This window comes from Struthio camelus, chromosome W (assembly GCF_040807025.1).
Source record: "Struthio camelus isolate bStrCam1 chromosome W, bStrCam1.hap1, whole genome shotgun sequence".
Taxonomy (NCBI): Eukaryota; Metazoa; Chordata; class Aves; order Struthioniformes; family Struthionidae; genus Struthio; species Struthio camelus.
The window spans coordinates 53,190,041-53,214,245 of NC_090981.1; the positions used below are offsets into that span (position 1 = coordinate 53,190,041).

The 24,205-nt window shown below is 38.6% G+C and overlaps 1 protein-coding gene across 2 annotated transcripts in view; it reads right to left on the reverse strand.

Annotated features, from left to right (window-relative positions):
- LOC138060872 (growth hormone receptor) overlaps positions 1-23,132 on the reverse strand; it is a 192,827-nt gene extending 169,695 nt beyond the window's left edge. The window contains exons 1-3 of one of the 2 annotated variants that reach the window (XM_068926350.1): positions 23,013-23,132; positions 15,441-15,480; positions 10,667-10,735 (exon numbers count right to left, since the gene is read on the reverse strand). The gene's annotated coding sequence lies outside the window, so the exon portion shown is untranslated. The remainder of the gene's footprint in view (positions 1-10,666; positions 10,736-15,440; positions 15,481-23,012) is intronic. The other variant, XM_068926352.1, reaches the window with a different exon arrangement.
- Positions 23,133-24,205: the final 1,073 nt, after the last annotated feature.

The window sequence follows — 24,205 nt, forward strand, 5'->3', positions numbered from 1 at the left end:
TTTATCAGTTTTAATTAGAAATGTAATAATCTTGTCATCACTTAAACAATGACAAATGTGATATCAGCTTGCTGAAGACCCCAAATGGTCTCATATTAGTAGGGCAGTACTTAGGCTTTTAGCTAAGATAAAACAGGATTTATCATTTTAGTACAAAATAATTTGCTCTGGAAAAACAACCTGCTTACTATTTCTGTTGTATGAGGCAATAAACAAATCAAACATAGGCGTTTGAGCTCTTGTTTTAGCCACTTAAGCGTCTGATTATTCACAAAATAATGTGAATGCCATTACCTGATGTAACTGCCTTTTTGCTAAAATAGATAGTAGATTCTTTGTGAAATCTGAGGAATTGTTCCAAACCTCACCTTGCGAAAACTAGGGGGTAATATGAGAATTAATAGCTGAATCTCTCTCAGACCCTGGTATATGGAAAGCATCTTTTAATTGCTAAGGTTTGTAACAGAAGTTTAAGGCCAGATGCCTAAAGGCCAGCAAAATGCAGGTACGTGGGAATTCCATTGGGAATCTCAGAAACTTGAGAGCTGGAGCTATATAAACCACACAGATTTTTCGTCAGTTTAACCTCATTGTAGATAAGAGTACAAATGAGAACAATTTGTTTCTAAAATACATCACTGAAGTGAGGGTTAATCAGGGTCGAGGTTTTTAAGTTTTCACAGGATTTGATAATTGCAAAGGCATGTCATGATCCTATATAATTTTTAGTATAGTTGCACAATGTGTAAACAACCATCAACACATTAATTATAGCGATACCATTTGCAAAGCTACACTTCTATTTTTATGACAAATGTCTTTGACAGAGATTTAGACGTACAAACAAAGACACTCTAGAAATAGAGCTAACATTAGCGGTCTGACAGAATGCAGCTCTTCTTCTCTTGAACTCTTTCAACTTTCAATTCTTCTCATCAACACTTCTCAAAAAAAGGCTTAGAGGCGAATGTGCCTTTTATGACATCCTACCAAGAATACCTTGATCTCCTAGAGAAACCTGGATTCATAACTACAGGTGAGTCATTTTAATTCACTTGTGACCACAAATTCATCAGAAATAGTGCTGGTGAGACTGAAACTGTTCATGTAAGTGAAATGAATTAAAAACAAATTTTTGATTAGAAAAAGAGACATGGAGAAAAATTCAAAATTGCTGCAATTGAAATATGTCATTTCAACACTTCTAAGAGAACCTTTTCAATTTTTTCATTTGAAGTAACATCATATATTTACAAATTGATCCAAATAAAAAGAAAAAACCACAGTATTTTAAAAAAAGGGCTGAGGAAACAGGAGATTAAATGAATCATTAAGCTTGTGGATGTGAAAAGCATTTCACATTGATTCAAAATGAAAATGTTATTTGTAAATGTTCAATTTTATAAGAAATCAGAAAAATTTCTTTTTCAGTTTCACCTAGATAAATCTCCCCTCTTCCTTCCTCATCCTGCAGATTTTCTGTCTGGCGCTGAAAGAAACCCCAGCCCATTAGATAAGTCAGATTTTACATGTCTAAGAAATCAGTTTTGAAAATGGGATATTTAGGTCTTTTAAACAATATACCTGAAGTATTAGATTGAATAACCACACCACAACACAGTCATGAAAAAGAGGTACTCTACTTTTCAGTGTGTAGTGAGACTACAGCTTCTGTATACTTAAGATGAATTCTGAGTATATCAGTGTTCGCTTTAAAATTTCTAGATATAAGGGAGCTCAGCCAGGGTTTTATATATAGCTGTAGGTTTGACTGAGCTGAAAGCAATTCCTATCATCCCTGAGCATATCTGACGTTTAAATACTGAGACTTCCTGAAAGCACTGGATTTGCCATGCACGCCCATGTGTCAACGTACCACACCTGCACAGCCCTGCCACAGGCAGCAAAGATTTGTGCAAAGGCAGCCAGATTTCCAGTGTATTACTGGGTAGTTCAAAACTAGTTAAATCTTGGAAAGAACATTAATACAATCTCCATAAATTGATTTAGAGAAAATAATTTTAACAGAATGTGATTAGCAGATAAAATGTTAAATTTATTACCTCATATGCAACATCATCACATCATCTATGTAACCATAGTTAACTCTATGAAAGGCAGAATGTAATTCTTATGAGATAACAAAGAGTTCGCTTATGCTGTTTATGTAGTAGACTAATGTCACTCTAAATGGTATACATTTCATTTATTTCTCTTTCCTAGGCAGCTACCACACATACCATATCACACTTGCATTTGCACATTTTGCTGCTGACCCTAGGAGATCTGTTATGTACCAAAATAAATCACAAATGATTTTCCCAAAAGGAAATTTTCGGTGAAGAAAGAGAAAAAGGACAGTCTAATGATTAAATTTTGGCTTTCTAGGCATAGCACACAACTGCCACGGAAAATAATTTAAAGACCTACTAGCTCTGCTTTTCCAGCTTCCTCTCTCCTTTCAGACGGCTTTTACAAAATGGAAAATATATTTTGATCCATGAATATCCTTTCCTTGGTAGGTTTGTTAAGAGTTCCTCCCTCTAACCTCTCTCTCCCCTCCCGCTACCTGCAGTGCAGAAAAAAATGACAAAGAGCAGCTAAGAATGGAGGAAGGGAAAGTAAGTTACGGGTAGTGAGCACCAATGTGTCTGAATCAGCCCAAAGTCACAAGTCCTGTTGGGTGCACTGATTTAGATGCCTAGTCACAAGTACTGCATGGAGTACAATCTCTCACATCTCGCTGGCTAAACTAATAAGGTTAGAAAGAAAGTTTTCTCACGGGTCGGTTGTTTGAGAAATGCCAAGTTTAGATTTCTTGTGCTTGCCCCTGAAGCCTCCAGTGCTGACCATTGCTAGATTCAGGTCTTGTCGCCTGAGCCTGTGCAGAAGCTTCTGTCATCCTACCTTAGCTACGCAATGCGGGGTGAGCCCGATGGCTTACCTTCAGCAACAGCTGCAGCCACCACGCGCCCCCTTCTGCGCCCGCACCGGCCTGGACGGGTGGAAGCTGGCTCCTATGCAGAAGCTGTACAGCGGTGTTAGGGCACTGCTGAACCTGAGCTGAAAAGTCATGCAGGAGACAAGGTATATTACCTTGGGCTTGGAGGCATGTTTATGTGAATTCAAGTTTTCCTGACCAGAGCTGGTTTGTGCCCAGAGTGGGTGTGAAACAAATATGCGATATCTGCACCCACCTATGTCAACACACCCTTAGCCTGGCCTTGGAGTCGGCATCAGTTCCACAGTGTAGTACAAGGCTACTATTATTTCATCTAATGGTACTTTTCGCGGTTGTTTCTATTTTGTTTTCGGAAGAAGCCATTTCTCTACCAGAATTTACAAATCTAGTCAGCTTTGCAATCAGTATTTGAATACTCTCTGAATGACATCAGGATTTTCTCTCTTGAGAGTGGAGGTGTTGTCAATGCAAGGAGACTGACCCAGAGGCCTTGTCCAAAATATGTTATTTGCAAAGGGCTCTCAATAGAAAGAAACTATTTGTTTTGGTTAGTTTTCCACCCCAGATAAAACCTTCAGTGGTTTGTTGAGACAGAAACGTAGCCCTGCCAAGTTTAATAATTCCACACCCTTGAGAAATCTGAGGAGATACTGTGACTGTAGTAGTGAAAGTAAATGGGTTGTTTGAATCAACATGGATACGTATTCTCTGTTCTAGGGATACTTACCTGGCTTTATTGTTAATGTATATTAATTGTCTCCTGCATTGTCTTCTACTTTCAAGTGTCATGAGCTTTGTCACTAAGGCGAAATGCAGCTTTTTTTGAGGCTAAGCTCTTCTGCCAGGTCTTAGGCGTATGTTTACACACTGGAGAAATCCTACTGAAGTAAACGGTAGGGACGCATATTAAGCATTTGTTCCAGTAAGACAAAATTGTCCTTTGACCTTTCAAAGGCCAATCATTTTATACGTATGCTCCCCTATCACAAAAGGTTACTATTTTAGAAGTAGAAAAAAATACACATCTCCCTAACACTTGGATCATAAAGGAAAAAGAAAAGCTGAAGTGATCTCCCTGTACAAAAGGAGTACATCAAAGTACATCAGCCACAAAAAACTCCAGAAGATGGGTTTTTCCCACAAGTTCTGACCACACAGGGGTGAGAGTCTCAATCCTAAAATCACCTCTGTGACTAGCAGTTGAGAATTCGATCACGATATTTCCAAGTTGCTGTTAGAATAGTGTTAATTCCCACACAGTTCTTGTCTTTTGGGCAATGAATAAAGAACTCTAAGATTACAGAAATGGTAACGTAGAATATCATGGTAATAATAGTCTTAATACTGTAATCTTTGATATTCCTTGGCTCTTTCTGTTTATATCCTTTGACTGAATTCATTCCCCTAAGGGTGCTGAAATGTTAAAAGTTTACCTGCTTTTAGGAAAGGGTTGAAGTTTGAGGGAGAAGGGTTGTAAACATATCTGACAACATATCTCAAACATGGGAGAAACCCATTTTTCTCCTTCAAGTGACAGCATATATATAAATACACACATTCAACACCTTGAGCCCCTCACAAGAGTTTACCTGGAATAGCTATCAGAGGCCGACAGGCAGCCTTCCTGACAGGGCAGACAATCTAGCCATACAACGAAGGAGATAAAAGTATTTTGAATAAAGTTTTGTTTGTTGTTTTTTAATGAACTCTGTCACAACTGAATTGCAACTAGATTGTTAGAAACAAAACAAAACAAAACAAAACAACCCAGTGATTCATGTTTTCAACCTAGAGCAGCCAGGCTTTTAAACATTTACGTTTTTCCAAAGAGGGAAAAATCTGAAGTGTAACCATTCAGTGAAAACATTCTCTGTTGATATTTATTACTCCATTTTCAGCATAGCCTTCACTGAACGTTACTGGCTTGTTGCTAAGAAACACTGATATATGATACCCAATTATATTACTGACATTGAATTTTTACTCCTTATCATGTTATAGCTTGCTTGAAAACAGCTCAAATTACATTATGAAGGTAGTAAAGGCAGTAGCCTCTGTTCAGCAGCTTTTGCATTTTAGTTAGAGTCTGAAGTCTATATCTTTTTACTACATGCTTATAGTATTTCTATAGTATTTTAGTTAAAAGGTGACGATGTATAAATGGTTTCTCTATTTTTAACTCAGTATGTGCCAAATTACAGGACAAACAATATTAGGGATTTCTCTATTTTCCGTCTTAATATTACAGACTATTTTGTTTCGTAAGTAATAAAGAAAGAAGAACTCAAACCCATAGCTAAGGCTTTGGAGGCACTTAGTATTTCACTTGTTTTGATCTATGCGATAGACCAGTGGAAAGCTAAAGGAAAAAATCTTCTTTAATAGCTATTTTTGATCCCCTATTGTTTTGTATGGATTAAAACTATTTTTCTTCAAAATTATCACTCATCCAGTAATTGTTGTACATTAAATACATGCAATTGCTGTTAGGGAAGAAGTAGCTTCATATATAAATGGTTCACTTGTGCTATCTGTTATACAGCACTGGTGCCCAGAAGCCCCATAGCCAAGACCAGGATTTCAATGCAGTCAGTGCTCTGGGAATACACATATGGAGAGAGGAGTCCTTTCCCGTTGAGTTTACGCTCCAAATAGCGAATAAATGACAAGCAAGTAAGGCTAGGTATATAAACATTCTGCAAAAAGACTCAAGGTCTTAAACATCTTTGTACGTATAATCTTTAAGCAGCTCCTCCACCGTTTCTGTAGCAGGCCATTTGTACAGAAACTGTGGTGAAATACCAGATGATTGAGATTCATAATAATAATAAAAAAGCCTCAGAAAGAGCCTATTAAGATATCAAACCCCAATGTCTGTAAGGCTTTTAAAATTTGCAAAGCAATGTAAATCAAATATTACATACTAACATACATGAGGGGGAACAAAGTTACCGCATTAATATATTGGAAAATCAAGTGATATTTAAGAGAGAAAAGATCTGAGACACAGGTTAAAGCTCCAAATCAGAGAGCAGCACAGTAAATGGGGCTACATATTTGGTGGCCAAAAAAAAAAAAAAAAAAAAAAAAAGAAGCCAGAAGGATGTTTGGCATCCAGGAAAAGGCACAAGAAATGCAAAGGAATACTCTGCATTGCCAGAGCCTGTCAAGCACTCAGCAGGGGCTACAAAGGTCCAAAGGAGAACACCACTCCCCGCCTCAGCAAGAGCCACAGCAGGAAAATGGGCAACGTTGCAATGGAAGATAAACGATCAGGATGAAAACTGCATTGTAATGCAAAAGAGAATCTTGCTATAAACACACTTGAAAAAAGGTCAGAGAATCTGGAACAGAAACAAGTGAAATGTGGTATACAGTGACAAGCTTAGCCTCCCTAATAAACATACCTAAATAATAAATGAGAAAAGAACAGAAAAATAATGGTTTAAAAAATACAGTTAAAAATGCATTACATCTTCAGCCTCATGAAGAGGATCAAATCCAAGAGATCCAGGATGTCTTTTGGGGAACAGGGAGGCATCTAGCAGAGTAGAGAATAAAACTAAAGGAATCAAACTCCTCTGCAATTACTTCCTATTAGAAAGTTTCCCGAAAGTATACACTAAGAGCTAGATAGATTCATTGTGTTTACAGTCGTAACGCAAATAAAGTCAGAATACTCAGAAGAAATGAATGAGTGGGCCATTATAAACCCCAAATACCAATATTAGCATATCACCATATCAAATTACATATCACATCACGTGCTACATCTGCCCACTTTCTGGACACCAACCTATAAAGTCACTCTGTTTCCATTCCTAGATGTGCCGCGATGTCCCTTGCCTCCTCCCTCTTGCAAGCACATTTCCCTTCCTTCTTCCACGTCATGTTGCAAACATCCCCACATCCTGCCTTTTTTCTTATCTCCCATGTCCTTGGCCTGAGTGCTGAAAGGCAGCACAAACTCTTTAGCCCTCTTCACAGGCTGAAACACCCTGTATTTCCCCCAGCTGGCTGATTAGCTAGTGAGAACATACGTGTCTTCCAGTTTGCAATGACATCAGTTAATGCATATGTGCCTTTAGTCAAGGATTTGCTTGTACTGTGATTGGCAGTTATCCATTTAGGAGGTAAGAGCCTTTTGAGGTGTATTATATTTGTTTTGCCTAGGAAGTTACAGAAGAAAGATATCAGGACAATCTGCAATGATTCTCCTGCTGCATATTGTCCCATATTATCATAACTTCACTGACTTGATTACTCTTTCTTAACATGTTTTTTCTAAAGCACAACAGAAGGTCAGTCTCACAGATATGCAGCTGCCTGTGTTGTATTTCTGCATCCTTAGCACTACATTTTTCAGACAACCAATAATACCTTGATTTTGCTATATTTGTTAAGATTTCTTACTATTAGACTTGGGATTTTGTTTTATATGGATATAACTTTGTAGTAGTTGGAGTCTAAGATATGAAATACAGGTCAACCATAAAATATACAGAATGGCTTTTACTGTTGCTTTTTGTGGGAAAAACTGCACTCTCATGTTTCTTGATTTTCTAAACAGGTCTATGAGAGGCTCTGGGGCAGCTGTATTCTGTCACGCAAAAATTTGGTGTTGCTAGAGAAGGTCCTACTGAAAACCTTTAACTCTCCACTGATTAATGAACACTGTATCTTCGCGTACTGTTTGCTATTGAACCTGTTCATATTTGCCTATATTTTCTATATAAAAGATGTCTTCATGTGAAACTGATAAGTTTCAGATGCTTAGAGAAAAAAATCCAGATATAACCACAACTGTTACTTGAAGTCTCATGTTTTATTTGTATGTTTATTCTTATGAATGTATTCAGAGTCTTTTCAGAAATCCATCTTATTTTTCTTTATTTTTCATTAAAACTATAATGTTATAAATCACACCTAGGCCATTGTCATCTATCCAATCACATTGTAACAAAGCCCCATGAGAACACATGTTACGAGAACAGATTCCATTTTTGAGAGTATGGGTGAGTTTTATGAAAAATCCGAAGTTATCTATTCTTTCCTTCCATAATGTTCAGGTTTGTCTTTTGCACTTCTCTCTAGCTTGCTTGCAGTTATGTCAGAATGTGCTTTGTTTTCTGCTAGACGGTATTGTGTTTTTGGTGGCAGCCAAGCGAGGTCTCGTCTTTTTCACAGATTTTTTTTTTTTTTTAAGAAAAGGTCTTTTCCCCCAGATCTGGGCTGCAGACCCTTTCTTACAGGCCCCTAGTTGGGTAATAAAGCCACAGAAGGTTTTTCATGCTCGCCCAACTAAAGTGAGCTATTGCATATTAACAATTGCAAAACAGATCTGCAATTGCTCCAGAGCCTGGACAGAGATATTCCTGTCCCATTCTCACCTACCCTGAGCAGTCCTGAATAGCTAACTTTGTTCGGGATCCGTTGTTTAATATTTCAATAGATTTGTATTTAATACGCACAAAACTATTTCATGCCATGAAAGTTTCTTTCGTACAACAACCTTGATCATTTATAACATGAAGTACCATTTAATTGCAGTTCATCCTGCACGTCTGCTTGTTAATCCTCATTTTATTTTCTGATGAGACAGAAAGAAGGTATGTCTGTACATTGCCACTGAATAATTTGCCAGAGATACTTTGTAGAGTGAAAGACTCATTATTTCTTATGTATATGCTAGTGCTTTTTGTAAAGACTAGCTGATTAAGCGCATTCCTAATAATTAATATTCTTCAGTTATTTTCTTACCTACAAAGAATATTTATTGATTATTTCTCTCTCAGCAATGGGAATATCATTCTTTGTTTTAATATCCATTGCCACAGCTGATCTTAGAGGATCTAAATGTTTTTTATTGACGGTCTACATTGTTTTCTACTTTCCTAATTTATTCTTGTTAGAACAAGTATATGGAATTAATCATTAACATCTTTGGGATGAAATCCGGAAACCCTTCAAATCAAGGACAAAATTATGATCACTTCAATCAGTTTTACCCTTGTTCTTCGCAGCTTTAAAACATATATTTCTTCACACCTTTAAAACATGTATAGGCAGCTGTTACAGTGCTAGATGTTGCTACCTAAGTATAAAGACAGAAAAAAGACTGCAGAACTGGTTAGATTCTGCTCTGCGTTCCCTGGTCCTTGCTGGATTTTCCCTTAATGAATCTGCACATGTTCAGTATTTCGGAAGGTACGATTACCTACTGATATGCTTCAATATTGTTTTAGGATTCTATGTTCTGACGCTATTGAATGTTTATGTATGGAATCACAAGCTTAGTATTTTTTTGTGTTTGTGAAAAGACCCTACTAGTCTCAGAGAACAGATTTTGCAAATCCATTCAAATGACTAAACAGCAGAACATAAACAAGAAGAAACATCTCCTCGGATCAGAAATAAGGAATCCTTGGCATTAAACATCAAGTATTTCTCAACCTAACAAAAATGTTTCCATTAAAAGAGGATTAAAAAAATCAACTGGATGTAAATCACAGAAATCTTAAACAAGTAAAAACACAATGTAGTAATGGAGAGAAACATCATCAGGGTACTCGATATCAACTGCTAAAATAGAGCGGAACAGATGTCTTGAGACCAATGCGGTGTCATTTCAACAAGGTTTACTTTAGCTCCACAAAATTTTATGCATAAAAACACTTTTATTTTGATTCTCTTGGTCCTGATATTAATCATCTACCTTTGGCCTGAATCAGCGTCATCTTGCAAGGAGAAGAAAATAATAAAGCCAAAGGAGACTGGAACCATCTCATTTATCTCCAGGTAGTTACTTTTGCTGTCTGGAGACAACTGCAACTGCAATCCTTGCAACTTGAAGCTTCCTAGAACTTTGTTCAGAACATGCCAGGAAGCGCCTCATTTTCTGTTTACTGGCTGAAATCCCAGAATTAATCCTAGCCAGGATTCGTGGGAGAGAGGCTTTTGTACCTAGGCTTTCTCCAAGGTTTAATAATGCCTGCCTGCCAGATTAGGATCCAGGTAAAACATGGCTAAAGAAACCCTTGCTTGCTCTTTTCAGCTGGCTCAGAGGTTAGACCAACATCTAGAAAGCAGGAGATATGGATTCAGTTCCTTCTTTTTCAGGATGAATCCAAGCACACATTTTCTACCTCCTGAAACACTGAGGGTGCTGGAAAGGAAGCCTACTTGTCCTCCAAGAGTTATTTCACTTTATATGGAACTATTACATATTAATTGGGAGTGGTAAGACTGTGCGTGACTTTATCATCTAGTGGTTAGACAGCTTTCCCAAGAGAAGGGAGTTCTATTCTTGTTCTAATTAATATTTCATTATTCACATTAAATGCTCAGTGACATAAAGACAGGAAAGACTAATCTCCAGCTTCAAGAGGAGAAACCAAAACTCTCTCACTCATCATCTATGCAACACCAAAATGGCTCAAAGTCCAGAAGCAGAAACGTGAGTGTGGTTTGCTTGCAATCTGGATCAGAAGAACATCATCATCTGCCACTTCTGGGAGAGATGACTCTCTTCCTTACTCCAGGAAAGCTGGTCACAGGACACGACATTAGAGAGGGGCTTAGGCTGCAAATTCTTACATGAAAGAAATGCCTCCATGAAGATGTGAGTAAAGTGCCTCTGTCCCAGGAAAGACGAAACTTAATAAACACTCTTTTTTTTAAAGACTTTACTGGGTGGCTACTCACCCACTGTTCTGTTTCTTTTGGATCCCTTCGTAAAAGCATCTTATTCCTTTTCTGTGTAGTTTACGGAGACTAAAAGGCAAACACAGACAAGTGGGGTTCACTTCTGTGACTAGATATCTAAAAGATAGATATTGCAATGTTATGCATTATAATGACTGGATCTCTTTTTAACTATAGACCTTACCTAAATCACAGTTAATCTGAAAAGTGTAATTTTTAAAGGCAAAAAAGCCTGAATATAGTAACTCAGAATCATGTTTTGATCATCATTAGCAGGTCATTTTAGTGGGAATAAAAAGAGTCTGAAGAGGATATGAAAACCAGAGAGCTTGGAGGCAAAAGGAGAAAGGAGGACATCTTTGATGAAATACCGTTTCTCTAGAATTTGAGTTAGGAACGAGGAGTTAAAAAAAAGCAAAGAAAAGCCAAAATTGTTTTGTTAGTTTTAGTATTAATCTAGTATCAGACTGGAGTAACATCCGTGGTCTTGACCACTGACAAAACCCAAGGTATAAGCCCTGTAACAGTTGTTTTTCTCTACATTTGATATTTTCCTTTCTATAGGTCATCTTCTTCTGTGCTACAGAGGACAGAAATAAGTTATGAAGGAAAATACTTTAGAAAGCATTCTTCATGCTAAGTTCTGGCCTGCAGAACATTAAAGGCTGTTTGCCAAAACGTGGCAAAGATTTAATTCAAAGGTCCAAAATATTTACAAATACAAGTGATCAATGAAACAAAATGGATTAAATAAAGAATAAACAAACATTCAAAGTTTTGCCTAGAAAGTATTTGTTTGTAAAAGAAAAGCAGGGTAGGAACCTTGCACAAAATAGTCTGTAGATGCAAAAGAGAAAGGCTGAGAAACACTGTATATGCATATGATTTGCATATGAATACAACATCCAGTATAACAGATGCCAGACCTGCCCAGATGGTACAATACTCTCAGAAAGTTACTTAAGGTTGCTAGGATAACGTGGAGCGTTTTGTTGATCGTGTAGAAGTTTTATCCTCATCGTTCATTCTGTGTATGCCTAGTTTTACATGAATTAATCATACTCAGTTTATACCTTGTGCTCATCCATTTATTTGCACTCTGAATGGTTTCAGTGCCTGTTTATTATTTTTATTTCTTTATCTTAGTCACCTAGTCAAAAGGTTTTTTTCAGTCTTTCGGCAAAGTTAACAAAGTTATTATTTGCAAATCAGAGACGGCATCATCTGTAGTAATGAAGATCCTATCTTCACAGCTGTAATTTGACATAGTTGCAGCATGCCAAATACCAGAACCAGTTTTTCTCTCTTGAATGATTATTTGGGGACAGATTGTACATTTTTTATACCCTCTCAAGATTGCATCATACCATCCAGCAACTCTTTGATTGAGTTTCTGGGCAGGCACTTCCATTTGTGAACAGTGTTATCCCACCCAGCCCCCAACAGTTTTGTGATGCCAAGCGCTTTTCTTCTGGATCCCATGACAATAGATAATAAAGAAGAAAAAACAAGAATACACCCTTTATTTTTTTCTTATAGCTTTTGAAAAAAGGCAGTAACTGACCATGCTGCTTCTCAGGCATAAAAGCAGCCTTTTTTACCAAGCACCCCGGTGTGGGAGACAGAGTCGTCCTGAGGGCGGGTGGTGGAATTTCCCCTGAACTCCAGACCGTCACAGCTCCCGAGCCCTATACCTAAGCACAAGGCACAGTTCTTTAATCTGCCTTCTCCAGCATAAGCACGCAACGGTATATTAGAAGCCCTTCTAAGACATAGTGTTCTGCAGTATATTCAGTTCTCTTGACAGGAAGAGGTAAACAGAACTTGGCATCTGTGGCAGTTATTGTTTGTATTTCTTATATGCTGGTAGAAGACACTCATATCCAACTGGTGGTGAAAATGGCAGAAGAACAAAGGGCAATCAAAGGAAAGACTTTTTTGAAGAAAATGGACAAATTAAATTGTTTCTAAAATGTATGTGATAAAGAGCAGAGTAATAGATGAGATCAGCCTAGGGCACCAGCGTGTTCCTAATCCAGCTAGGGCTGTCAGACTCATCTGTGTTGTAAGCAGCTGGAAATGTTGTTGCCCTTAGCTTTGAGGTGTTCAGCATGAGGATTTATGGAAGCTCTGGCTCCTCAGGAGCCACCAGCTACCATAGCATATCTGACGGATGAGTTTTCTTGGGAACCCAGGTTGTACCTCAGCAACAGTTATTAAAAAGGGCACATATCAGTAGAGCATTTAGCTTTTAATGGAGTATTAAATGTACGACAGTTAGCTTTCAACAAAAGTCCAAAGCAATAGAAGTGTAAGCAGTTCTAACTAGAATCTAAACGAAATAGAAAAACAAAAGAGGAGGAAAATAACTCATTCTCTCCCACCTGATCTTTAAGCTGTTCTTGCCCCAAAAGTGCTGGTCAGCATGTCCTGTAAGTCATATATTGCAAAGAAAATCCATTTCTTCTAATTCCAGAAGAAAGGGTCTTTCACAGAGAATAATTTGCTAGGAGCTTTGTCGCTTTCCTATCAAGGACCCTACTGCTCTTTAGTGCTTGGCTGATATCATGTTAGAGAATTAACTTAGAGAGAGACACAGATATGCCAGCCAGACAGTCAAACACTTTGAAACCCACGTTTTCAAGAACTTGTTATTTAAAACTAGGTCTGATTACTAAAGGAGCTCAGTTCCCGTTCAGGCATAAAGTGAAAGTTGCAAGAGAACTCAATGCCATGGATGTCACAAGGGAAATGTGCCCATGTTTGTGGGTGGTGAAATATTGTGCAAAGTTTTGCCATAGAGCCACAAAGTCAAAATTAGCACTTTCAAAGTCTAAAACTATAGCAACAATGAAGCAGCTGAGTCACAGGCTCTTGAAACATCATAGTTCTTCTGGCAGCATACAGTGAAATTGCTCACTATTGTGGTTAAAAAGCCACAAAAGAATAAGTTCAGTCTTATTCCACCCTTAGAGCTTTGGCACAGTCAGCAAAATGTATTGTGATTAATATGATACTTCCAACATTTTAAAGCAGGTTAAGTGGATTTAAATGTTTCAGAATGTTAAAGTGCCACATGAAAGCATATTAGTGCTCGGTGCTGTCTGAGGAAGGTACAGCATCATAGAGTTTGTAGCAGAGATTGCAAATAATGAAAATAGAAACAAAAAGGTTGTTCATTTTGAGTTCCCGTTAAGTTTCCATCAGGTGGAATAGAGTAATGCTACGGTAAAATAAAGTTCTACAATTTGATAGCATCTAATTAAGCATTTAAATAGGAACCCTCTCCTTTTTAGACTGAAAATTCATCTTCAAGATTAAGGCATCTGAACATCTGAGGCACACAAAATGTCTTCAGACTCACATTCCCCTGCCACTGAATCATGACAGCACCTAAAATCTTTTGGTGCACAACTTTCACATTAAAAATGCCGTATGTCTAAGGCACCCTTGTAAGCATACCCAAATGCATTCCTAAATCAAGAAGCACTTAGCTATCAGGCACTTGAACCCTGCTGGAGTCCATAGACAAGCTGGTCCTAGGCCAGTCTCGGTATAAAGATCCAGTGCAGGTCCTTGCTCCAAGCTCTGCTTATGTGTTTTATTCAGCCACTGTTCATATAAACTATACACTTACTCAATGGGAAATGGACTGGAGACCTGCCTATGTCTCTGTCAGCTGAAAAATGTACCCATTGGGCGAGCAAGTCATCTTCATACGCTGTCTGCCTTTTTCTTTCATCTACCAGTTGTTCTGTATCTTTTTATGCAGAGTGCAACAGCTTTAACAGGAAGGATGCACAACCCTGTTGTGCTCAGTGGCTAGAGTAGTTTCCAGAGCTGTGAATCTGAGTTTCTGCAGGATGAACTGATCACAAAAAAGTAGATATATTTTCACTGAGCAGTGTTTGACTGTACACAGCACATTATGCTTCAGTTTTGCCTGCGACAAGGAGTTTTTGTGCCATATGGCTTCTATTACTTCAGGCTAATTCTTTCAAAGTCTGTTCTGTTCAGAAAAGATTAGTTCAAGGTATTTATTTAGGGCCTAATTTATCCCCTTTTGGACTTGCTGAGTTTTTTCCCCCATGAACAATTCCAATTTCATTTTAGGGTTTCTGATTACAAAGTCGAATGATCTCATTATTGCACTTTTTAAAAAGACAGATCTTATATGGGTGTATTCAGGACCTTCTTTAAAGTATTCGGCTGAAAGACTACATTCCTTTAATAACAGTTTTAGAGACTTGTTTTAGATCTAACATCACGGTTTCAATGAAAGTCCAAATGCCAAATATCTGTGTTTTGTAATTTTAGATCAAACTTAGAAGTGTATTTTAATGAAGGTACAAAACAAATTTAAGTTGTAACCCATACTGCATGTATTACAGAACAGACTGTCCAATTATTCTTATCATAATAGCCTTTTCATATTTTCCTTTGAGAAACTGCAATTCTATATCCAACTGAAAAGCAAAATATGCAGTTCTTCAAAAATCTCATGCAAAAAAAGAAGATCGTTTTGTTAAAATAAACCAACTACTGACAATTATTAACGCTGTTACAAAGCTAAGGACTTCTTGTGGTAGAGTCTATATTACAGAGCAGGTAACCCATGCCGTCGTCTGTACACAAAAGTGTGGTGAGTTTTGTTCTTGGTTCAAATACTGATTTCAACAATTCTTTTATTGAGAGAAGTTTTCCTTCTCTCCCTATTTTGATTGAGGATCTTTGGAGCAGGAGCCCTCTCAGCATGTGTTTGGACAGTACTTACCAAAACGAAGCCCAGAGCTCTGCTGATATGTCTGATATGTCTAGAATTAATAACAGAATTAGAAAAATATCATTAATTTTCTTATATTAAACCACCTGGCATCCTTTTCACTCAGCTGGCAAAGTGTTTTGTGAGCCAGAATTCTGTTATCTGGCTGCATCTTAAAATGGCAGTTTTCTTCAGAGAAACCATTACTGAACCTTATGTTCTGTAATCTCAGCACCACCCACATGAGCCGGCAGGACGGGGCAGCCGTAACCTCGAGGGAGCTGAGCAGAACGCAAGCAGCTCAGAAAGTTCTGCTTGTGCAGACTTAAAGAGTAGGGCCGGACATATATTCGATATATTCAAGGGGTTTCACATATATTCAAGTGATTTCAATTACACCACTGTCTTACAGGGCAGAATATGCTACTAACTTACAGAACAGTTGTTATCTGGTAAACTCTGTTTTCTGTTAATTCAGGATTCAGGGACAAAATGCTATTGCCTTTTGCAACTATACAGTCCTCAAGACCTTGCAATAAGCGTATATTTCTTACCAAACAAAACTCTCAACAGCTCCAATTACTTAAAAATCTTTTTAAAATGCAGAGAGAAGAGTTTATTTGTTTCCATAGTTCTATCATTCTCAAAATAATCCTGATAGTAATGACAATATTCTTCCATGACAAGTATGATATATCAATAGGCCATATCACAGATAGGAGAGAGAAATTGAGAGGTTGCGTATTGAATCTGCTCCTTTTTATTTCTCCTTTTAGGTGAGTGTAGTCAGGGTTTTTACTGATGGCAAATATATTTGGCTATGCCTATATCCTCATCAGTTGCTTACAGGATAGACATCTCAAAAGCGATCATAGAACATTAGTCACAGTCGAGAGCTAAATCAAATAATTTATTACTCTAACTAGATCTCTGACGCAGAACACTAGCAGAGTTACTGTGCTGCATATCTCCAAAGATAAAAACCACAGGTCAAATAAAATGCAACAAAACAAAGCACGTAAGCCCCCCAGAACCATGACACGTCCCCAGAGCATGAGGTATTTGGATTACATTTAGTATTTTGGTTTGTTTTTCAAATTTAAACTTCCCTAGAGTGCATTTTTTTTCTCCATTTTCATCTCAAACAGATGAGTAACTCTGCCAATATTTGCAATATTATTCTTAGTTATCATTAATATAAGTATTAGTGATATTAATAGAGGTGATTCAAATCACTTGAGGCATTCCCTTTCTTCCCTCAACCCTCACGTTTTCATTTCTGCTTATAATGAATTCTGCCCACCAAACAATTTTTTTTTTATATTAATTCTATCTTTCAGCCCCTGACCCCGCTGTGCTCCTCCATTGATTTTGCCCCATCCTGGCTCTGACCCCGGGGTGTCTCCCGTGCCGCTGGCGGTCCCAGGAGCCCTGCTCCTCTCTGCCTTGGCCCCGGGCTGAGCGCAGAGCGATGCTGCAGGAGCACAGAGGGCAGTTTTGTTGATCTCAGATCAGTATATGAGATGCTAATACGCGTGGCTCCCTCTGGCCCTTCCTCCAGCCCCAAGAGGACCCATTGCAAAACTGCCTTCTTTGCGCATGGCCCCGACTGCTGCCCAGGCTGCGGCGGAAGGAGGCGATCGGCCTCTCAGAGTGGAGAAAAGGGAGCTCTGTAGGTGAGCGGAAACTCAACAGGGAGCTGGGGACTCTTAACAGCACTGCAGATAGATAGGCTCCAGACCTTTCTGATATCATGACTTTCAGTAAAAATATGCGTTCACGACTGCGTACAGGCATACGGCAAGGCTAGCTACAAACCAGTACAATTCACAACTTGTTAGAACAGACTTCAGTCTACCATTGCCTGCTGCTTTGACTGATTGCTAGGAAATTAGGAACTTAGTAATTTAGTCACAGATTCATCCACTGGGTATGTTTCATTAACAGTAAGTTATGCACTTGTTATCACAAGACTTGCAATATTATATTTCTTAGGGTAAGAATCTCAGGATTTGCTTTTGCGTTTTTTCAAAAGTTTATCATCCTTGTGATAAAGGAGAAAAGCTTAACAATCTGACCCATATACACCAGAAAGCAAATGAAATGAATCCCAGATGTACTAAATCTCTAAAGATGTTCTGAGGTTTGATAAATGACTTTTTAAGACCTTATAATTGGCAGCAGTGAATACAGATGGCTAGTTGGAATTTTTTTTTTTGGTGAAACATGTTTTCGTTGGAAATGTTGATTCATCTAAACCAAAATATTCTGTGGGAAAAGGCCACTTTCAAAAAAACTTCTTGAACATTTCTAAATGTTTTTTTCTTAACACTTTCAAAAGCAAGCATTTTGTTTTCTGATCCAAAAACCTTTACTGTTAGGAGTTGGAGCTAATACATTGAGAAGGATGATGTATAGTCAGAAAAAAAGGAAACTTTATTTAATAAAGAAGGATAAGAGTCTCTATTCTGTATAAGGAAACAGAGTGGTAAAAATTAATAAAGTATTACACATTTTCTCCAAAATCTTATTGCAATTTAGTAATATTAGCAATTTATACCGTATAAGACCCAATGTAGCTATGTAGAATGTTCTATATAACTGGCAAAAACTCCTTGGAATAGTAAAAAACACTAGGCAGTGTAAGAAAATCAAGCCAGATCTTCATTTATTAACTGGCCCAGAACACTGACAAGCATAGCTTTAATGTGGAAGGGAGGGAGGGAAAACCATAACTGATTAACCGACAAAGCTGTATCTTACCAAAACTGTTTTTTCCACTGTCATTTCATTAGACAAGACAGCTTTCCAGATCTTCCTCAGGAAGTACCACTTTCATTTGTAGAAAAGGGCTAAATGAAAATTGTTTCCCTCGTAATCAAATTTCACAGAATCACAGAATCGTTTAGGTTGGAAGGGACCTCTGGAGATCATCTAGTCCAACCTCCCTGCTCAAGCAGGGACCTCTAGAGCATATTGCCCAGGATCACATCCAGACGGGTTTTGAATATCTCCAGCAAAGGAGACTCCACTACCTCTCTGGGCAACCTGGTCCAATGCTCAGTCACCCTCACAGTCAAGAAGTTTTTCCTCAGGTTCAGAATGAACTTCCTGTGGTTCAGTTTGTGCCCATTGCCTCTTGTCCTGTTGCTGGGCACCACGGAGAAGAGGCTGGCCTCATCCTCTTGACACTCCCCCTTCAGATACTTGTACACAGTGATCAGATTGCCTCTCAATCTTCTCTTCTCCAGGCTGAACAGGCCCAGCTCTTGCAGTCTTTCTTCCTAGGAGAGGTGCTCCAGCCCTCTAATCATCTTGGTAGCCCTCCGCTGGACTCTCTCCAATAGTGCCATGTCTCTCTTGTACTGGGGAGCCCAGCACTGGACACAGTACTCCAGGTGAGGCCTCCCCAGGGCTGAGGAGAGGGGCAGGATCACCTCCCTCCACCTGCTGGCAACACTCTGCCTAATGCAGCCCAGGATCCCATTGGCCTTCTTGGCCACAGGGGCACACTGCTGGCTCATGCTTAACTTGTTGTCCACCAGGATTCCCAGGTCCTTCTCTGCAGAGCTGCTTTCCAGCAGGTCAACCCCCAGCCTGTACTGGTGCAGGGGATTATTCCTGCCTAACTGCAGGACCCTGCACTTGCCTTTGTTGAACTTCAGGAGGTTCCTCTCCGCCCAGCTCTCCAGCCTGTCCAGGTCCCTCTGAAGGGCAGCACAGCCTTCTGGTGCGTCAGGCACTCCTCCCAGTTTAGTATCATCAGCAAACTTGCTGAGGGTGCACTCTGTCCCTTCATCCAGGTCATCGATGAATATATTGAACAAGACTTGTTTCATTTCCTTGCAATGCGTGATGTCATCAGTCTGTGGTCCAGTCTAGATTTTACACTGTGCCTAAAATACTGATGTGTAGGAAAAGTGAAACAAGCAGGCTCGTGAATCTCCAGTGATACAGCCCCCCAAAAAAAGAAAAAGTTTCCAGTATTCTCTAAATGTGAAGTCAAAACTCATCATTTCCTCCCCAAACTTTTACAAGGCATGTTTAAGAAAGAATTACAGATAAAAGTGAAATAAACATGCGAAGGCTGGTGAGGTGGATGAAGAAAGCTTAATGCCCTGCAATCACTGACATTTAGAGCGTATCTTCATTGCAGTAGTTGGATTTCTCATTTTATCAAATATTTAGCAACTCACACTTTTGGCGAGATCCTGTACACACAGGAACTGGAAAGGCCCCATTTTGACTACAGTAATGAAAAAGACCGAGAAGTAGGACATGAAGAAAGAAAAATTTTGGAAGAAAAATGAAACAGCCAAGATAATTTGGAATCCCCTGCTCAGCAGAGTGCTCTTGTGCTTTTCGTTCTGAGAAATTTTATCCCTTTAAAATTTGCATCGTATTCCAAACATAAGTTTGAATAGGTGAAGAGCTGGAGCAAAAAGATAAAAGTTTGGAAATGCTTCTGTGCAAACCCCAGAGATATTAAGAGCTTTCTTTTGGGTGCAGGAGATAGGATGGAGGAGATATTGTATGATTACATTTTAAAACTGTCTAGAAGTAATGTATTAGAGATGAGGCAGAACTAGCTCTCTGCTCTGATTTGTTTCTTGCCTCTGAACTGCTGTTTCTTTGGCCTTGTAAATGCAGCATTATAATGTAGAAGTCCTAATGTTACTCTCACTCAAATCAATGGTAAAACTCTAAGTGACCTCAAGCAGAGAAATGTACACGTTCTAGTGAAATAACAGAATGTAGCACATCTTTCTTTATACTGCACATGTCCATTTGCTGCAACATATGGAATCAAAACAGACTCAAATACATAAATTAGCTGAGTCATATGTTGGAAAATATTGCTTATTTAAACACTGGCACCATAGCAGAAATCTGTTAGCTGTGCCATTCTTGCAAGTGTAACAGTGAGAGAGAGGTAAAAATGTGCAGGAGTGACAGACAACCAGCCTTTTCTAAAAGGCTGGCCCTTGAATATCAGCAGCTACAGTAGAACCAAATTTTCATTATTGAATTTTCCTTTTCGCTAGGTAAAATGACGGAAGTGGCAAGCCAGGCAAAGACAAAAATAGACTGTGAAAGAATTTGGGAAGCAGTAAAAATTTAGTTTTTGGGAATCACACTACAAATTTTTGTTTCTACTTGCAGATCTCCACAACAGCACAAGAATTAAAACAATCCTAGTGAAAAGAAAAAATAGATTGCATTTGGACCACGAGCAGCTGAGTTTTCCACAGAGCACTCTTCAAACCACTGCAATTTCTCCCTCTCAGTTCCCCTTCCTGGAAACATCTACATAAGATGATTTTGCAATAGCGAGAATTACCTAAGATGGCTTTCTCTGCCACCCAGTTTAGGGCATTTCCTAGCTGTTAAAAGCTGCACTTTTTGGAGATGAGCTTCCCAGCAGAGGAGTGGGGAACAAGGACTCTGGCAATGGAGCCCCAATGATGTTTGGAAGGAGGAAGGGACAATGAAGTGCCACCTCAAATGGGCACACACAAACACAGTGAGATGCGATGTCGGACTGCAAACTCTTCTCAGCATTCGTAAGTTTTGTGAAATTATCAAGTGGGAGATTCAGACAGGAAAATAGAACAGCTTTGCCTTGGGGTTACGTATTACATTTCAAAGGCTGGTTTTAATGTACTGGAATGTCTTGTTAACTTCCTTTCTTATCAGGGTCTCTCATCTCAACAGTGGATTGTTCCATCAAAACTACTTATCAGTAATGTTTCAAAGATGCCTAAATCAAATCAAGAGCGGCAATGTAGATTTCCTTCACTTCCATAGAAAACAGTAATAGAGTTCTCCTTTCTGGATTTTGTGTTCAAAACGTAAGTACAAAATACATTTGCACAATAGTTGGGATGGAAGGAGCGATTCCCTAGACTTTGGTGGAAAAATCTTCCAGCATCTTAAGTGTTGCATTTTTATTTGTATAATTTATATTTCATTCCATGTGTTCTTTTATTTGATGTATTCTAGGCTCCCAGGAGTTAATTAAAACATGATTAGATACACAACAATAGATCTGATGTACAATTTCATGGTTTTGGAGTAGCACAAATGAGAGCTTAAATTCTGATATCTACGTTTGTGCCTGGTCAAATGAGATGAAAGTTTTGTTTGCCAGATTTGTTAAGTGTGCAAACTGCGCATGGCTTATCTATGCATTGCTTTGGAGGAAATGGGAAAAACTAGACATGAATGTGATATGCTGAGGCAAAATGGATATACTTATGCTAAAGCCACAATTTAGTTTCTTATTATATAAAACTATTTCTGAATTCTACAGTCTGACTTTATAGTACAGCTTTTACTAGCTTTTTTGAGTCGTTTACCTCTAGTTTCAGGGTGTTTTTCTGTAACTGATTTCTAAATCAGTTTAGAAATCCAATGATAACTGATTTGCAATTCCAACTCTACACTCACATTTATAGTCTATCTCTAAAGGAGTTTCAATATTAACTTTTCATGACAGTCTTGAGGAGTGCAGAAGTAGTGCATTGCATCTTAACTAGGAGAGAAGTACAAAATACACACCATGATACTCCATGGATACATTATGACTTTAAAAAAGTCATTAAGAAATAGTTTAGGGGAAAGCTTGTGAAATAGAGGCAAAGAATGAATTAAAAAGGGGCAGCCAGTCTTCCTTTTGAGCTGCCTACTGCCTCTAAAGACATTCTGAATTTGCTATCCACTTGCGATCTGTATCACGCAACAAATTCATTCAGAGGATATGCTTTTTCATAAAGGATAATTCCCAGTTTCTTACTGTGATATTGACAGAAATAGCATTAAGAAGTTACACAAAAAGTTTCAACATACAGGCAAATTGCCTGTGACTGAAAGTATCCCTTAAAAAAGCAGTTTCTCTTATGAAAAAGATGAAGTACAATGAGACAGCTTACCCTTAATGAAAAAAGTTGCCAAGAAGCTAGAGAACACACCTGCACATTTACTTTGCAACAGATGTCACACAGCAATTTTACATGCAATTATGTGTTCCTGAGTCCAAACCCTGAGGCCTGGGAAGTGGATGATGATTTTTTGTATCTCTCGAACTGCGTCAGAGCAAGCAGGGCTTGGTGAGATGTTATAGCAGCTTATTCAGACACCTCTCTTCAGCTCTTGCCGCACTACGCCTTGTTCTGACTACTGCTCAGACAAAACAAGGCTCCTGTAAATAATTTACTGCTGCTCATACTGCTGCCTCTCTTAATTCTACAAAGCAAAGAACATGAAGAGATGAAGAGAAAAAGAGTAGAGCGAGAGAGTTGACTGATATCCAGCATTATAACTTGCAGTTACCACCAGAAGCTAACAACAGCAGAACTTCTGCAAAACCTGCCTCAGTTATAAAAAACGTTATTCAATGCATTATTGAAATACCTTTTATCTGTGTCTAGGAAACTGACAGGTCTGTTTTTGAAACTTAGCTCCTTTCAGAACTGCAGAAAAAAGCTTAATCTTTACTATATTTTCTATAGCCAACAACTAGATACACAGTTATATATGATGATTGTTGAAAGTGAAGAAATATAAGTATCAATTAATTCCTACCTGAAACTACACAGAAGATTTGTCTGTAGCTTTTTTTTTTTCTCCTGAAACATTACAGCATTGTCTGCAACTCAGACATTACTATTTATTAGTACAGTATGTTCCTCTGCTTCATCTACTGTGGCAGAGGTATACAGCTTTGACTTGGTGCCTCGGTAAACAAGAGTAAAAGAATAATCAAATAGTCGATAAAAGGACTACCAGCTAGAGCAGACTCTGACCTTCATAATACTTTGCAAATATCGGTTCATTTAAGGTTACCTTGTTCATGCAATATGAGAATTTCTTGTGATGAGACTCCAAATCCAGCTTGTGCGCTGACAGGATGGATCTCATAAGCAGTAGTTTTCCACCTAATCAAAGTTATGAAAAACTGTGATGTTACAATGGAATGCTATTTAACTCTAAACTTCTTCACCAGCTTATTCTTCAGCTGTCAATGGAGCATAAATTGAGAGTAGACCAAAAAAATCGTTTGTTATGGCCACTCTTTCTTTCTATGAAAGCTATTGTGGTACTTCATCCTCATGAAAACAAATATGAAAATAAACTCAAGGAAATATGCAGCTTCAAAGAGATACTTTTAATAGCAGCTGACATTTATGAGCCACAGACACAATCCACGTTACCCATAGTCAGTGCCCCATCTTGCTTTCAGCACAGAATTAATCGTGGTCCGACATAACTTCACTCTGAAACGTGATGAGAGGGGACTTTGGGTCTCCTCTCACAATTAATCGGTACCACTTGACTACAGGTCTGATGAGATCAATTTGCATGCTAAAATATCAGCCTCATCAAGGCTGTGGGCTCCTGGTGGAGTCAGTCAAGGATTCTAAACTGAAATAACTTTCTACTGTGAAATACCGAGAGAAATACAGGTTCATATGAAGGGGTTTCTCTGTTCTCACAGGTGGAGACAAGAACCAGATTCTTTCATCAGGACAAGCAGAGATCAGAAAAACACTAAGGGAAGCTTCAGACAAGAACATGGCTAACCAGAGATCAAGAGAAAGATGTTTTGAAAGACAGACATCTTGACAGGCGTCAGGGCTAGATCCAGCAGAATCCAGCAGGATCATGAACCAGGTTTTAGCAAGCCAGGTAACAGGAACAGAATGAGCAGCAAGTCCCATGCAGGCAGGAGGCAGGGTCAGAGCCCGGGGCTGAGGTGCCGAGGCAGGAGCGGAATC